The sequence below is a fragment of the Homalodisca vitripennis genome, chromosome 1 (assembly GCF_021130785.1).
Source record: "Homalodisca vitripennis isolate AUS2020 chromosome 1, UT_GWSS_2.1, whole genome shotgun sequence".
Classification (NCBI taxonomy): Eukaryota; Metazoa; Arthropoda; class Insecta; order Hemiptera; family Cicadellidae; genus Homalodisca; species Homalodisca vitripennis.
In genome coordinates this window covers 217,807,014-217,825,702 of record NC_060207.1, presented here as the reverse complement: position 1 = coordinate 217,825,702, position 18,689 = coordinate 217,807,014, and positions in this window count along the sequence as shown.

The following is an 18,689-nucleotide window of genomic DNA, read 5'->3' as shown; positions in this document are numbered from 1 at the left end:
ACCTTGATTTGTAGTACCACAATCGAGTAATTACATAGCCAACCATAGCAATCTGTATGATATTCTAGTTTAAAGTTTACTATCCATGTTTACATGCAAGCCCAATAATAATTCACGAGTTTAAAATGTTTGATGCGACATGTATTTGTCTAAGATAACTCATCGTGTTTGAGATAAATTACTTATAAGTATTTTAGCTTACTTCAATAAAGCCAGCTTCTCCGAACTGTGAGTTAATCCGTTTATTAAAACAGTAGATCTACCGGTACAGACTAAGGAGGCCGAAACGTACTAATGAAAGCCTCAGTTCAAACCAACACCACTTGAGGACACCACTACCCAGCCCTTATGTAGCTGAGTGCCTCTCACCAAAGTTCGGCCGCTTTGAAGCGTTCAGCAGTGGTAATAATAATCTAAATGTCAGCTATAAACTAAGTAGAACCATCAGTTAGTCCAACCAAATTTTTAAAGATTTGTTTTCGTCTAAAAGTGTTTTCAAGTTGAGTTGGTTTTGGAGTTATCTAGATTAACTATTCCTTTAATATATTTCTATAATAAGAGTAATTTCATAGCTTCATCAGTCTCTCCAAATATAGTATATTTCATAGTCGCGCACTTATACAATTTTAATACGTAAAATGAATTTTAAAAGTATGTAGTATGAAAATATTTCGTTTTAGTTAGTTGTAGTATTACATATGTATTTATTTGTGAGATTTCTTATCTACCAATTCAGTATTGGCTATAATATTACGAAACTAGAGTACAGTTTTAATCAAACCCACTATGAGGTTTTAACGTGCAAATTATATATTTCACCCTGAATCACTAAAACCCGGAGCAATTTCAATGGTTTTTATAGGGGTTCCAAATATCTAGTCTTCGTGTAATGGGGTTGATTTGGTGTCAGATAAGGAAGGTTCTGCTGAGCTTATTCTGACGTAAGGAACATTCTAGATCTTCAAAGAAACAGGTGCTGTGGCGAACTTATTAGACTTTTATCACACACGGGCTTAGTACACCGTTATGAACGATGTTACTTTTTCTGGGATATGATCCAAAGACAAAAGCCGTCTTTCAGGGAGTTTTATACATATGTAAATGAGACAACATTACAATAATACTATTGTTATTAAAACCTCTGAGTGGATTAAACATGAAGGATGAACTTTTGTGATAAACAGTCATCCAACAGCAACTGTAAATTACAAAGATACGTAGAGACAAATGAATCAAAATTAAATGCTAGATTACAGCCATGTTGGAATGGAAAGGATTCTTGTCTTGGTACAAGAAGACGGAATACATGGCAGTAATGGAAAGATCTTTTCCACAAATTACTCTTTTTAGTAATTTCTAATCTCTTCATGTTTGGATCCCAGCTTAAATTGTCTTATATATTTATTACTTAATTTGAATTGAGATAATAATTTCTACTTAGGCTAGTACTGATCTATAAATGGTTATTTAGTTAAGCGTTAGGGATGGTTATGACTTGAGGGGAAAACAAATGTAATTCTTCTATAAACTATCTTTATCACTCTTCGCAAGATATTTCGAGAATGAACTAACACATGGATTTGAAAATGTATATGCAGCTCCCTTCTTCATAAGCATTAAAAAGTTAATTACTGGAACAACTACGACTTTTAATTTACCCTGCTATGAATCCCAATTCAATGTAGATTAAACCACAGAAAGAAATTTGCTCCTCCAGGAATCCTACCCGTTATTTGGGTTATTTAAACTTGGGTATTTGGGTTGTATAAAAATTATTTATTTTGCCATATAATTTGTTTCAGGGTCAACTTATGTTATATCCCTATAAAAATAAGTAGCAATTAATAAAACGTGCATTGCAATAGCAAGCCATTGCAGTGTAATAATCAAAAAATATGCGTTGCCATTAAGTTTCAGAAATAAATCAGAAATGAGTAATTACATGTAGATACAAATTTCAAAAACTTACAAACATGAACAGGTACCAATTTGAAACGGACACCTAGGGAAGGTTAATATTTTAAATGATTGTGTAAATCCGTATGGTAAAGATGTCTGCTAAGCTTAATGATTTATCTTAAATCGTTCATGAGATAATATATTTGGTAAAAAACACTTTTAGAGAGAGTTAATTTGAAACTAAAGTGTTTCGACATAGACACTATAGTGTGTCTATGTAAGACACAATATAGTGTATTATTTGTTATTTTACGTCCTACAAATTATAGTAAAATTTTATCAAAGGTTTAAAGATATCCTGTATGTTATAATATAGTTATATTTGTTAGAAAAGTATGAAAGGCTGCAGACGCGATGTGGTTATAATAAACGAGCTGTTGAACATTTTCACAGGTACTTCCATACCCGTGTCATTTCCCGCTCGCTGACACAATTTAAAACCTAATCTCCACAAGACCCGCTTTTTCCCCCCCGCTCTATATCTCAATTACTTTGTTTTTTCAGATGGAAATATAAATTAAATTTTCAACATAAATATAAATTTTACGTAACAACATTTTATATTCATATTGAAATACATTTTATTAGTAAAATTATTGCAGATTATTCGTAAAAGGTACTAAACACATTTGAAGCTTCTTACTTATTGCAAGAATGTTCTTAAAGATTATTAATGAAGAAGCTGGAAATTTTGCCAGACTGTTCAAAAGATATCTTGAGACCAAAATAATTTATAGATTTAATATTTTGAATGCTTTTGAAGCTTTCACATCTATGTAATCAACGTCATTTTGTATTATGATGCACTACAGTCTATTAAATTTGGTTGAGCATTAGCATACACTTTCAAGTCATTCATATTGATATTCATGATTGTAATGATATAATAACAGAATAAATAAATTTCTACTTTTAAATAGAGTACCAGAATATGGCATATAAACTCAGTATTATAAATTTTCCTTATTAAAATGGCTACATATTTGAAATTGTACGTGTAACCTCAGTGATTTGATAAGTCCATATTAAAGATAATGTAAATGTATATATATTTTATTAACACTCTTAAATCTGTTTTTATTAACAAAGACAAGTTACAGATATCAATGAAGTTTTTAATGAAGTTTGGTCGCAGTTTCACTGTAACAATATTTCTACTGTAAAAGACTCCCTATATAAAAAACGCCAATGAAATAATAAAATACATTATTACAGCTAAAACGTGTTTATGACTACTTAAGTACGTGGTCAGTTATTCTTGAAAAGAAAATTATTCACAGGCTTGATCCCAAATCCAAGTATATGGATTTATAACAATATTTCTTACGGTACTAATTATTTTCGTAAAAGCTTTTGGTAATTTCTCATTAAACATTTTGAACACCAGCATTAACACATTTCCTAATCTATATATATTGGATTTCTTAGCATGAAAAAGTTGTGTCTTATTGGTATATATTAATAATACTATCTAAATTCATCGATGGTTGTAGATATTTAACAATAATTTAATATAATGATATTCATGTTGGATCAATCTCAATAGTTACTTAGAGTATTATAAATAACTATTGTTGCAATAGCTTTTATAAATCATGTAGATGTTTAAATAAAACTTTGTGACAGCTAAAACTGAAGTTGTATTGAACATTAGAGAAAAACTCATAATATTTCAGCCTGCGTATGGCTGTTATAAAATATATTATATTATTTTATGTATTTGTTTATTATTATTGTACGTACTTTCATTATCCAACATTTTCAATATAACATTTTTATATTATCAACTTTTATGTTCTTCAACGCTAAAAATATCATAAATAATCATAGTTACTTAAAATACTTAAAGCCATTTAATAAAGTATAACGTATAGTAACAATTTACTGTGAATTTTAATTACCAGTTGCGATATAGTAATAAAGTGTAAAAATTTTATTAGAATTAGAAAATTTCTAGCCCTGTAGCATTTAAATTGTGTGCGTTTTTATTGTCGGTGATATTTCTTGTGTAGAGCGAAATCGAAATATTTTCGTTTCGATTCAATTACATTCCTTACATTTCCTCTCCAAATGTCTTTTGCCTCGTTATTCATATATTCCATAAATTCTTTGCACGCTTCTCATGTCTCAACAAGAATTCCTTTTATTTGCATTGTATCAGTCAGTTGGTATTTTACTTTTCCTCTTGAATTTTCTCAACAATAACGTATAAATATTGATACCACACTTATTTATATGAACGAAAAATAATAATTAATAAAAATTATTAGTGTAATTATTGTAGCACTAATTTATCCGGAGGTATATCCGAATTACTGCAAGGAATTAGGATTTATAAATAAAAATAATTGCCTTTTCATCTAGCGGAGTGTCAACAAAGTAGTGCATATGTGAATACATTTTAAAAGAGTAAGTTTCTTACATTGTCTGCTTCATCGTTTATATATGATATATATGCTCTCTCCCTGAACTAAGTTATAGTTTTAAAACTTATGTTATTGATTTTAGGATATACTTTATTAAGAAAAATTAGCGTAATTCTTGAACGTAGTTTACCAGAATACAAAGATTTCCATTGTTTAAACGTAATTTAATATTAACTTGTAAATTCACATTACAAATTTCGACCGAAAATTCTATAAAACTTCTATTATCATGAGTAGGGAAAGAAACTCTCATATTAGTATTAATTTATAATTTAAGCCTATACATACACGATGGCCAAATGTAACATCCTTGTAGTGATGTAATAATCTCATCAGTACGCATTCCTCTTATCTCGAGCATATTTGACGGATGTCGCAAATATTTCTTTAATCACGCATTTTTCAATTTAATATTTTTTACTTAGTAGCTTCATCCCAAATGACTAATGAGAAATTACGTATTACTTTTCCAGTATTACTAGTTTTTAAATTGATACAAACGCTACTGGTATCCTCAGCAGCAATTTTTTGAGAGAATTAGAAATAAGCATGTGCAGTTCTTCCTCCTTCTAAAAGTGTAACTACAATACCAGACTAAAGGAAAACATACTTCTTTAGTTCCTATCAATTGATTTTATCAATGCATCATAAAGCTTTGTTGAGCCAAGTTCACGCGGTATTAATCTTAAACTAAAACTTGTAACAATTTCGAATGACCATAGGAAATTTCTATGTGTATCCCAATTAGTCAAATTCGTGGTTGTTATAATATTTTGTATCGGTAATTTAATAGAGAACAGCTATACTATTTAATTATTTTAAATAACGCTTCATGAAATGAAACGTGGTAATATTTAATTTCATCTGAAATAAGTTATAGATGTCGTTTAATTAAAATGTTTCCTGCCATTTTTGTAGAACTCTATTTAATTTAAATACAGAGTTAGATACTTGACACATAAATAAGCGACAAATGTATGTCCGATTATTTTATTGAGTCATCTGCGAATACAAATATACTTACGATATATACGATACAAATTCCAGCCTTAGAACCCATCACCATGCTTCACGGGATCAGGTGAACCTAAACTTCTCCAAAACAAAACTGCTTTGGCACAAGAGGTGCTTAATCAAAACGTCTAAGTACTAATTTGAAGATATAAGTATTGCATACTATAGGAATGAGCAAACTACAAATGTATCTTTATAAAAATAAGCACATAGCCGGATCTGTATTGTATTGGACGTATTGTTTGAACATTAAAACACCTTAAAATTTAAGGAAGAAGGACAGGCAATGTACTTTTATCGTGTATGATTCACGCATTAATAATTAATTACTACAATTTATCAAATTTACTATCATTAACCTTGGTTGATTGTGTTATACCTCTAAAAGCCAGGCCAATGTAATCTCCTGCCTTCGTGTTTTAAAGGAAATGACTTGAGGCTGTTTAATATAACAAGGATGACGTCATAAGGAGCTGTGCAAAATATTTTTCTTAATAAATATCATATATAATATAAAATACCTAATATTTGATATATATATATATAATATATATATATATATATATATATATATATATATATATATATTACAAATTGTGTTATTACATTTTTCAGAAGATATTTTATATTATTTTGTCAAAAAATATACATTAAAAATTAATGATATATTTTATATTAAATGTTATGGGGGTTTGATTAAATATTACGAGTTTAAAAATTTTATTTTTGTGTAAGCGAAAATCCTAAATACTTTAGTTTCTTAACCATCTGAATACTTACAAACATAATTAAAAAGAATCACTAAAAACATAAACATCCTCCTTTTATCGACAGCTTGCCTTTTTAGGAACCACTGTTCAAGACCAAGTTATCAGAGCAACAAAATCAGAACATGGCCGTCTCTATTTCCTTTATCACCACAGTTTGAAACCCATTATTGGGAAACTAATTATTGATTTCCTGCCATAATCCGGGATCCTCTCGTAAGCCTTTGATCGCTGATTTAGTCTTCCGTAAGCCAAGCTATTTGTGGCAGCCTATGCCTTCTCATTAATTCATATCCTTTATACCAAGTCATTGCCGTCTTAAATTGATTATAACAAAAATGTAAACTTTGTTATTATATTCTCTTATGGTTCTTACTCTATCGAGCAGACGCGTGAAGAGTAGTCACAAATAGTCCAAATAACTTGTTATTAATGAAAATAAGTATTGTATAGTAAGTATCTATTCTATTTTGTTCTTTACGATGAAAGTTCTTAATTGATGTTTTTATTGATTTCATTTATTCCTTTTTATGTTTCTAAAAATTTAAAGTTTCCTCTATGGTTTACTTTCTTACTATTGATTGTCGATAATAGATAACAAAAATCTTTATTTAAAAGTTATTAGAGTTCATGTAAATCATTTAAACTTTATGGCCAATAACTCTGAATATGATACGAAAAATATTAAATACTAAATTTAATACCAGTTTTTTAAAACTTCCATCCAGTATACGGTTATTTTTTACTACTTAAAGATCATGAATCTTACGCATAGAAAATAATTGTTGATGTTGGAAAAAAGATTTTCATCACAGAGATCACGCATGTTATCTTAAATAAATATTTGAATAAATATATCAAAACATTAATACATTTTAGTATTATCTCTTAGAAACTCAAGTACAACAGCAGTACTGCGCTTCTAGTAATGAATGTAAATATTTAACCACAATATATGTTACTATTAAACTTGAAACGTGTGTAGATATAAGCTTAAAAATACTTAATCCACATAGTCATGAATGAAAGCTAAAGTATAAGAAGAAAGTGAAGAAGATAAATGTTACAAAAAGTACTTGGATATGCTTGTAACATTACAATACTTGCAAATCTCTCAAGGGGATCTCTCAAAGCCATAAATCAAGGAACCCAAGGCAGTTGGATATTAACGCACTTGCGACCACAGAAACACACGCTTCCTATCTCTTGAGACTTTGCACAAGGATTTGTAGCTCTGGCGTTAGTATTGGTTTCATTAAACGTGGATAAATCTTATAGGTATAAACATGCTCACTTTTTAAACCTCTATCGTTGTAAAACGTTAGGTGTATGAATAAGGAACTCAATCGATTTACAGAAGTAGTGTTTGGCATTTTATGATATGCTGAGCACGTTAATTTTTACAGGGTGTACTTGGAGAATTTAACCGAGGTTAGTAAAACGTATTAAAGGAAATTACGAGTACAAATTTTCCACACTATAAATAGCTTGAGTTTAGAGAACCTTTGGTTATAGCTAAAGGACTAACTAGGTTTTCCTTGTGTCAGGGATGCACATATATATTTTATTCTTTCTCTCTCGATCAATAAAATATAACAAATATTTTAAATGAAGGTAATTTCGCTAGTAAATAACATTTGTATCATTTAATAGAACCCTTAATGGAATTACATAAAATTGAACAATATTATTTAATAGTTTGTAGATTTTAAATAATAGTCAATACTAATTATTAAAAAAGTATAAAACTAAACTGTGAGTTATTCCTTTTATTTTCCACAGCAAGTAGATTATGAATTTATTTTCCAACCAAACGCGGATTAACATTGTAACGTAGACGGGACTAAAAAACGTTCCCCTTACCACAAATCAACAAAGGAATACTCTTACTGACTAACATATATATATATATATATATATATATATATATATATATATATATATATATATATAATTATATGATGTGTATTAAGTTAATAACAATTATTTAGTAACATTTAATTAAAAGGATTCATTATGTAACTGGAAAATTACGATAAAATTAAATAATAGCCTAGTTCTACATTTATGTTTTGTTTTTAAGTTGTGAATGGTTCGAATATCCTATTTAAGTCAACAGATTTGAATAATGTCCTGGTTTAAACTACATCCTGTTAAGGTCACAACCATTTTGTTGACTTAAACTTGCTTTACTAAATTTAAGTTTATTCCACCTGTTTACCAAAATGCTTCATTGTCAGTAAATAAATCATAACTATTTTAAAATTATATTTTTGAGAAATTATAAGAAAACAGATTATTTTGTTATGTTTCAACATTTTATATATTTAGAACAGTTATTTTTATATTCATAGTAGAGGCTGCCTAAAACAATTAGGACCATTGGTATAGCTGCAACATCAAAAGAACATTTCTAAATCAATTTTATAATTTAAACATTGAGTTTTAATTTTATAAGTAAAATTTCATATATTTAGAATTTATGCCGATACTTTTATTTCGTATTGCAGATGGACATATACTAAATAATAAAAATAATTTAGCAGCTGTAGCTACAACAATAAAGACCTCCAGTTTCCCATTTTTTACTTTCCCGATACATTTTTATAAATAAATATTACTTTAAGTGGGTTTAATTTACATTTACTTGAAACAGAAAAGAGGTTTCTTGAATACAACTAGTTTGCAGTTTGTATCTAGAAATAAACTAGTAAGATATCACAGAAGATGGTAAGAAGCTGGTTAAAAGGGATCAACCTGTAAGTTAAACAATAATATTACGTGTCGTGTATGTTCTTCTTTTATTCGTAAAAGTTACTATCAATCGCTGTTTTATGTAATTGGCACTATCGCACATCTTGTAGTTTTATTGATAATGTATTTATAAAATTCAATAATAACTAAAATATGCATATTGAATTAAAATATTTGTTAATTATTAGTGTAGAAAACCAATAGGACGGACTCTATTAGCTTTTATTGACTAACGAACCTAGTAGTCCAGGTATGAAACATTTACTGAGGTCGGTGCTGTGCCCCTCCAAATCAATGCTGTGATGAAATGAAAGAAAGTTTGAAAACGGAAATGAGAAAAGTATGTATATGCTCATTTTGTCTAAACTATCACAAATATTGTAATCATGAAAATCAAATTAACGGCTTGACTAGAGTATACACTGTTCATATTTACTTACAGCAAATAACAATAAGTTTAGAAGCAGGAGTGAGAAAAGTGTGGAACTATTCATATCTGATATATTTGATCAAATATTGTAATAAAAGAGAAAATTATTACCCTGACTAAGCTATACAATGTCCATAGTTATCTATATGAAAAGACTAGGATTGATGAAATTTATTTCACTTAAAAATACTTAGAAAATTGTATCATTGATCTTGTTTTTATTTTACTTACGATATCTTCAAGACACACTCTCTCGTTCCCAAAGACATTTAACATAAACATTCGCTTGGATGTATTTAGTTTTTAACAGTAATATTTACTGATATACTGGATTCAAGCACCAAATTAGCTTATAGCTGTTCGTTAGGTATGCGATATATATATATATATATATATATTTATTTATTTATTTATATATATATATATATATATATTCGATCTTATAAGATGTAATTTCAGTTTATTATACGTTATTAACAGAAATACTTACGACAAAGATATGCTTTAATAAAATCTTACTGTAACTAATTATTTGTTTTAATAATAACGCTTAATATAATGGGTGTGTACCACATTCCTAAATTAATGAAGTCTCTTCTTTGATATGTAAACTGGTAATATTATTTACGCTTACTTGTAAGAAACGGTGAGATTTTTCGCTCGTATAGCATTATATTTATAATAATCATTTATTTAGGTAGGCATAATAGATGCAGTTTTAGTCTTAGACGGTTTGATACCATGATTATACATATGTCATTAATATGCTATATGTTATATTTTGTTTAAATAACATTATTAATAATAGTGTAAAGTTTATTGTTAATTTTTTTTCTTAAAAATTTAGTTTACTCAAATAAGTTTTGTTGTTAGTTCCAATAACACTATAAATAAGCACAGTGAGTGTTAGTGAGTGTTTTGGAATTTTTACCGTCTTGTGTTACTGAATTTAAGCAGAAATTAAGCAAAGCCTGTCACTACAGGAGATTGAAAATTGCACTTTAATTTATTATTGAATCACAAAAAGTAATAATCATAGTAAAGTATGCAGTATATATATATATATATATTATATATATATATATATATATATATATATATAGATATAGATATAGATATATATTTTCTACATATATATATATATATATATATATATATATATATATATTTACTACATATATGTATATATATGTAGAAAAAGGCCAAAATAATAATATTAATTAACTATATTTCGCATTACGCTTCTTCAGGTCAAAATAACATAACAAAACACATAAAATAATTAAAAACATACATTTAAACAGATAAATAAATGAATAAGCATAATATTCTTGAAATGATAAACATATTTCAAACTGTGGGTGTAAAGATGTGATGAGTGTTCAGATGATTTAAATTTATCGAAGATTTAATCCATTGGGAAATTTAGATTTTGTGACAATTTGACATACTTGTTCTAAATTTCGTAATTTTGATGTATTTGAATTATATATATATATATATATATATATATATAAAATACACACACACGTTATCATATGAGCCACATTTAAGGATAAATCTAAGAACTACTAATTTATTTCTGAATGAATCCAATAAATAATCCATAATCCTAATACATAAAATGTATTAAATTACTGCATTGGTTAATAGCTGTATTTAAAGCTAATCCAACTCTAAATTGAATTTCAGGACAGTTAATATCAATTCTTTCTAGTTTGCTACCCTCGTCCTGGAGAGAATTAAAGAAGAGACTAAAATTAAATCATCCAAATCTTGTATAGCTAACAAAGCCTTAGTGTCGTTTAATAATTAAAGTAAATTAGTCTTTTCGTTGATTATCATTATATCCTTTATTGAATTACATTAGGCCTTACCTAAACATGCAACGACACTAGTGCCCATGTAGATTTTGCCGCATGTTTTATTTGTGATGCGGAAATACGTGTTCGTATTTTATTTACTTATAAACCTTGTGTAGATTTTAATACCAATATTCCTGAAATAACATCAAGTTGACGTTTTAAAATATAAATTAAATTGAACAAAGTCAAACTATATAAATAAATATAAAGATATATGGAAAAACAATAGATGCTGTGTTTACAGGATATTTCGGAGTTTTTTTTTAGAATTTTAATGTCTTATTTCGGATTGTATAAGCGCTGATTTAAATTTCGTATTCAATATAATGACAATAAAATGGAATAATAAAGATATTATTGTTATACACTCTAAACTAAGTAGTCGAATCGTAATAACTATTTTTATTTAACATAATTTATATAACAATTTGTATGGGATTTGCCAAATATTGAATGGTGATTGTACAAAGCAAAGGCGCAGTACCGTACAATGCTGTTTGGAACCGAGCAGTGGTATAGTGCGTTAGAGTGTGATGTTTGGCGCTTTACAACAAATGGGCATTGTCCACGTAGTCACAGCGGTGTTCAGTTACACCAGCCAAACACAGACCATCGTCAAGATTATTGTAACTCGGTATTTTTATTCACACAGTTCATAATATTACAATAATTAGAATATTACGAGCGTATTTAAGCCGTAGAGCGTAAGCAAAATCCTTAATAAAGTTTGAATACGTCACTATAAATTATTTTTTAAACATTTATATTTTAGAAGTGAACATTTATTAGGAGGAAATCGCTAGTATTTCAAATGTTTGAAATATAAACATCAACTAGTTTTAAGTTTTACACTTTTCTCTTCCAAATTTACTGGTTTAAATAAGCTATATTAAGTCTGTGAGTTCCAGAGTTATTTTTACATGTTTTACATAACATTAATAAATGTAATTTCCTTTAAAGTTTTTTCTTGTAAAAGAAGTGTTTTTTGTACAATGATAATGGTATTATTTACAGGTAGAACAAACCTAATAAAATATACTTCAACGTTGAAATCAGTAATTGACTGTGAACTGGAGGTGAATAAATCATATTTTGTAATGGCATAACACGTTCCATTAACAGAATTAAATCTAAGTAAACGAATTAATTACTCCAAACATTTCTTTTGTAAGTTAGTGGATGTTATTATGAGTAACCTGATATTAACATAACCTGATAGTCATAATGTCTGTCTGAGAAAAGTAAGACTACATTAACAGGTCCTGTCACGACTACTAATAACTCTATACCATGGGAAGATACCCGTTACAGTGTACCACTTCCTTCAATACGAATAAGCGAGTGCCCAGCCTCATATTTCTTAAAATTTCATAGCTTAACTTTTGCAATTAAAGATAATAAAATGCCTACAATAATGCTAGCACTCTGGCCTGTATCGTAGCATTTCTTTATATAGCCAGACGGACGAATAGTGTGACTTAGTTTCTGGTCGAGCGAAGGGGGGGTAGCACTGGCCAGTATTGTAGCAATTCCTTTATATGAACAGCCGGAGGGATAGTGTGATGTTATTACTCGTTGACCGGGGGGGTAGCACTCTGGCCTGTATTATAGCATGGCCTTAATATGGCCAACCGAACGGGTAGTGTGATGTAGTAACTGGTGGTTGGGGCAGCTTGGTCGGTTTTTAACTCAAAACATTTTATTTTAATAATTACCTCCTTTTTTAAGTATTATTCAATGGTAATATAATTAGAATGCAAGAGATTTTGATTTATACCAATTATATATCTAAAATAATAGACTATTGTAAGATTTTTAATTTATCAAAGTAAAGTATTTATTATAGGTATATAGTTATATTTATTCATAAATTTAATTAGAAATACATAAAACAAAACTATTCTTATTTGAGAACTGGTTTAATAAATTTTTATATTTTCAATATGTACATGTTTCTATAAAATTATGTAAGAACATATTATATTGGAGAGCATTAGGTTAAATTAGAACTCGTAAACCAAAGTAAATGCATATTATCATTTTAATTTAGCCTTTACTCTGTATGGTTTTCTTCTCAGATATTTATTACTTGATGGATATAAAAACATACGTAATTATTATCTTATGCAATGCATGTCACGCTATTAAAAAACGTTTTGATAACAAGCAAGCTTCTCAAATTACAACCCTATGTTTTGAATACAATTTAGGATGAAAAGTCATACTTTTGTAAGATTTCAATCTTTCCTCTAAACCTATATAATATTAGGCTTGTAATCTTGGGAGGCTAACCCTTATTGGAAGTTATATATGAATACTATTTCATCTGAATCTGTTTGACATTGACACAAGGACAATATCAGTTTGATTTTAAAGTAACAATGGCTTTTACACGAATCCTTGAGGAACGCATTAATGGAAAGTTATTCTACACGATGCTTTGTAGAATATATAATAGATGTAAGACATTGCAAAACAGAAACAATGGTTGCATTGAAACCTTCTGTGCCTGTACATTGAAACCTTAAATGTATATCCTTTCGAATACCTACCCCAAGGCCATATTACGATAGCCCAAGGATTAAACCACAGGCTTCATTCCCATGCCGACGGGATTGCATTTGGTTCTGTATTATGTGTTATGATCTATGGAGGAGGTCAATAGGGATTTAATGTTACGAAACAATAGGGAATATAACAAAACTACAAACGTGTTTATAATAAGAGTTAAACTGGTTAATTTTATTAGTAACAAAGTTTTGAAATATTTAATCTAAAAAGTTTTAAGATTTCAAATGTATAATTACTGTATATATTTACTTTAACCACGAATTAAGATCAGAAATGGATCTTACGGTAAAAACAATAATACATTTTTAAACATAACCGTCAATTTAACAATATTAAATTTATTAATTGATACTACTAAAATAATAAATAATTAGTTCCTACAGGTTAAAGCACAATATTTAATTCAACAGTGTTATCCATAAAATTAATAATAAAAATAACAAATCAGTCTTTCAATCGCTTTTTCTTAAAACTTGTATTTTATATATGCCCTCTGTACGTAGTGACACAAACTATTTTTAATATATATATATATAAAAATTAAAAAATCTGTCAATTGGAAACATAGCCTCTACTCACATATTATTTAATATTTTTATATTTAAAACTTAAAACTTACCTTATCGATTTTATTTAAAAATACTAAGGATTTAATCTTAATGAAATGAGGTAACTACGATTTCTTTACTATGTTACTCATATTGGAATAATTTCTATACCATTTTAGTAAATGTTTGTTTTCATAGTACCTCTGATAACAGGAATGGTCATCATGCTGAGCGTGCTATCTTAGATTTCTTAGATCACGATCAATCTCTTATGTAACATTAAAAACTAAATCAAAATCTTCTGAAAGCTTATGAAAGCTGGTCTATAGTGGAGCGATTTATAAAGCTATGTTTGTACTATTGTTTTAACACCTAACGTAGCGCGCTGAGAAGCGTCTTATTAAACCAATTAATAAGTATTAGTTATTGTTTTTATTTATTTTTGGTCAAAGTGATTCAAAATATAGTTAAATAAGAGTGAAAACAATTATAGGGTAATTAGGGCTTAACAGTCTGCCAGTTTAGGTTATGGAATAAAAATAACATTATTTTATAATCAACATTACTTACATACGTTACTATAACCTACTGATATTTCGTTTTATAACACATATTGTTTTATTAAAACAAATTTAAATAATTATATTTTTAAGCATAAAGCTTAGAAGAAGAATTCTAAAACTACTAAGCTCGAATTTATAAAATCGAAAACACATCAGTTAGTTTATCGGGATGGCAAATCAACAAGTGTAGTTTCACTAAAATTTGTATTAGGCAGATACCAAATGGTCAGAATAATATTAAATTGTATTATAAATGAAGATACAAGATCTAAAAAATTCACAAAAATGCATAAAAAGAAAAATACATATAAATAAGTACTTATAGTACTTAATTTAAAAGTAACATATTCAAAATAATTTGAACTTAGCCCAAGATAATGTAACATTAAATTTTTTTACCCCTCAGAAAGTAACTATTAACGCAAATTTTTAAAATAAATACATTACTAGTAATTTTTTAATGAAGCAGGTATATAAAATTCAACCAAAAGTAACATCTACAAATAAATATGGATTAGGTTGATAGAACAGAAGTCATATTTCTTAATTATGTTATGACATCATCAGTCATTCTTAATTATGCTGCTACGAAATTTGTGTCATTCTAAGTAGAAACCAACTTTCTATTCAAACCTTTAGAAACACTGTTTTAGATTGTTAATTAGTGTTTCATTAACAATTTATGGTAAAGGACTGTAATATTTTATATCACAAGAAGGTATTATGTATTCGTGGATATTTTCTGATACAATATTTCGTAATCGAATCTGTTTTCCTTTCAAGTCGGAATAAACGAGCTCTCGAGAAGACACGATTGTGCACTTGGCGAGTGAGATAATACTCAAAGCTGGGCTAAACAGTATTCTTTTCTTTTAGCTTTTACAAAGTGAGATGTTATTGTAACAAGCTTTTGCCGAAAGCACTGAAGATTTAAACGTTGCATTATGTAATAACTATTCTGATAATTGCAAAACACATTGTTCATTAGGAAACGATGTAAAGATTTTGTTTAGAACTTCGTCGTCGACAAATTTTATTGGATCTGTTTAAACTAACGCCCAGAATCCAGGAGTCAAGTCTGTGGCTGTGTCAGATCTCAGACACTCCACTAAGCGGAAACGAAATAGAGCTCAATTCAACATTCCTCAAGTAACCAAATCCTCAATAATTCAATTATTGTCCCAATAAGGTATCGGAGTGTACTGTGCAGTTTCCTATTAGAGAGAACGTGGAATACACTACAGAAGAAGGAGACAAGAAATATAAAGAATATCTTTAATGACAAAAGGTAACTTATGGTTAACCATAGCTTATTCGGCAATAAATCTTCAGCACTTTTCAGCCATAATAACAGTTTTTTCTGCGTGACGTTTATAGCTTTTCAAGTTGTGAAGGCGGAGAGAAGCCTAGTTCTGTATCTGATAGAATTAGGACAGAGTGATGGTTAAAAAACATTGTATTATTTGGTTATTCAGCTCAAAACACTTACTCTAATACACATAACAATGTTTTAAAAACCTTTATGTGAGGAAGTCAGCAGTTTACGTCAGAATTATTTATGGCGCTCCTTTAGAAGATTTTTAGACATAATTTGTAATTACAAGACAATGTGTTGTTGAGTTGTCGTTTTCTTCCAAAGAAAACCACTGAAGAAGATAAAGAATAATCTATATTTAAAAACCGACAAAAATGTATTAGTATTTTCCCAGTCATTCCCTCAAAAAGGGAGAAGACCATTTATCTCTAATTAGTCTTTATCTCTAATTCTGCTCGTTCCTATGAGTCCCTGAACTCTGCAAATATTTTATCTCACAATGCGAAGTTTGGCTAGGAAATACTTTAAACAAGTGGGAAAAACGTATTAAAAGTTAAAGTATTGATGAAACATCTTGTCTGAGTTTCTTATGGATAGCAAGGCTGTTTGTAGACCATATTTTAACGTCATTTGGATGTATTCAGTTTGATACAAATCTATTTGTTCTGAAATGTTTTTCTTTTCAAATATGGTTTTCTATAGGACCAATGTAAAAATATAAGCTAACACTCAGTCAAATGAAGAAAAATGCATAATCATCGAACTCGATGTTTTCAACATAAATATTGAGTTTCACGAAAACTACTTTGTAGTCAATTTGGTTTCTTTGATATCGAGTAGGCTAACAAGCCGACAGAAATGGCAGTTTTATCACTCCAAGTGATAGGTTTCTCTAACGATCACCCAACATCCAAATTAATATTAGGTTAAATTTTACTTTTTAACACCAAAACACTCCTTAAAACTATTTTAGTCTCAGTAATGCACTAAATTGTAATATTTACCATTTTTTATATTTTAAGAAGTTATTGTGCTTTATTTAAACCAAAAGCTTTAGTACAAAGTTAGTCTTTGATATGTTCACAAAAGTTTAAAAGTTAAATTAATACTCTGTTGGCATTTTCTCGAACTTATGAACAAAGAAACGTCATATAATAGATTAAATAGAAAATTCATTATTATAATAAGTTTGAGTAACACAAATTCCAAATCAAAAATACACAGAAAAAGTGCTTCTTACAGTAAACTTTTACCATATTTTAGCCAAGGCAGAATGACTTTCCTTCTCTCATGATGGTAATCTTAGAGCATAAATTGTAAGTAATTTTAAGTTACAATTATATGACAAGGTATATTTTAGCTTGAATATTAGTAATGTGCGTTTTTCAAACTATTTTCCGTAAAATGAAACTAGAACACAACTATGAGGTATTGGTCCGATGTTATAATAGCATTTAATTATATTTCGTCTCCTTTAATCCAATGTAGTAATAACGTGGTAAAACCAAAACATTTATTTGTTTTTTTTAGTTATAAAGTGAATAAAACAAACCTTAATTAAAAAACCTTTGGTGAATAATGAATGTATTTTATTGCAACAATGAAATAAAAATTCATATTTTATATGAAGGTAATTTTGCTTGTACATTTCATTTTTACAAACATAGACATTAAGCTTTTTGAGTACTGGTATCCACCTTCTTCTTCAACGTTAAAATCTGAAACTTCAGGTTATGCATTTAAAAGTAAACAAATCAAACACCTAGGAACAACAGATACAATTCAGAATTAAAATAAACCAATAGTAAAGCCTACTAGCACTGAACTTGTCAAATATGGTGTAAATATTATAGAATTTATAAGTTTTAGATTTTAACTTAAATTTTTAAGTAATTAGAAGTTGCAAAAGTATAGCATTATATTTTCACAACAACAAGGTGAATGGGACAAATTAAAATTTTCTTTTAATATATTTATATTCGAATCAACGTCCAGTTGATGAATACTTAAAATGAATGGCCGGATTATTTTGGGCTCTTCTTCCTGAATGGTTATAATATGGATGCATGCAACAACTGAATATGATTAAATCTTTTATTTCATACATAACATAGACAAGTATGCAAAAATAATTATTAATGAAATCTCTTAAGGAAATATTATGAATAACTTTAGTTCATTATTACATTGACGCCTTTTGCTCTACAGTTCCTAAGTACATTTCAACCCCACAAGAGAACACTGCGGTTTTGGCTCTAGGGAACAGAGATTTTGAACCTCTCTGTGGTTTATGGATGTGTTTTTTTACAGAGGTACTGGAATATTGTAGCACCTAATACATTTTATTATACGCGGTAAAATCGATCTCCTTATTTAATTGAAGCTTTCATTACTCATATGAACTTCTAAATTAAGGTACGTTCCATTTATGAATGCAAATGAACTCACTCTCAGATTTTTTAACACACACATACAAA